The sequence below is a fragment of the Penaeus monodon genome, chromosome 24 (genome assembly GCF_015228065.2).
Source record: "Penaeus monodon isolate SGIC_2016 chromosome 24, NSTDA_Pmon_1, whole genome shotgun sequence".
Classification (NCBI taxonomy): Eukaryota; Metazoa; Arthropoda; class Malacostraca; order Decapoda; family Penaeidae; genus Penaeus; species Penaeus monodon.
The window spans coordinates 11,536,343-11,537,065 of record NC_051409.1 but is presented as its reverse complement, the minus strand read 5'-3'; the positions used below and the strand labels follow the sequence as shown (position 1 = coordinate 11,537,065).

At 35.8% G+C, this 723-nt stretch overlaps 1 protein-coding gene across 1 annotated transcript in view; it reads left to right on the top strand.

Moving 5' to 3' along the window:
• Positions 1-723, top strand: part of LOC119588853 (trichohyalin-like) — a gene marked incomplete in the record, with an annotated part of 10,500 nt that overhangs the window by 1,932 nt on the left and 7,845 nt on the right.

The following is a 723-nucleotide window of genomic DNA, read 5'->3' as shown; positions in this document are numbered from 1 at the left end:
TATTGTCGAAACTTTCACACATGAAACTTGATCAAACAAACCATTCCAGCATCCCACTGTTATATCCAAACTCATACATATGCTTTTTTAAAATATCGTCGTTACTTTTCTATCCCTGTTCTCCTTTTTATTTCATTTTCACACTTCGCGTCTTCTGGTTCTTTATCTTCCCTTTACACATCTATTCGAACTACTAACCTCTCTCTTCTCATGGTTATTCTCCAAAGGCTCTGTCTTCTTACAATTTGTTTTTAAGCCTTTTTTCTATCATGGTTAACAGTTCATTTACATATCATGTTTTTTTTTTTCCCTTCAGAATTCGCCAGTAAATTTATCGTACGTTTATCGAGTGTTATTCATACTCCTTCCTTGTACTTTTAGTCCCATGTCCTCCAAGCCACTCATGTATTTTCACTCAAATAACGAGAACAAGAGTACACCCACTAAAGGAATGGGAGGAGTACATGCCTGTCACGCTATGGACCCACTGTTTTTTGAATTCCTGTTTTCCACTGCTGCCCTTTGATTCCAAAGCAAGTTTACCACCACCTTAAGCATTAACCATCCACACATATACCTTGCAACACGCCATAATTTTATCATGCCGCTCTGTATCGAACACTTTAAATCTACAAAGCATATTTAAACAAAAATCAACTCTACCACAATTTAAACGATGTAAGAACTTAACGTTTTGAACTTGTCAAGAATTTAAAAGAGTTA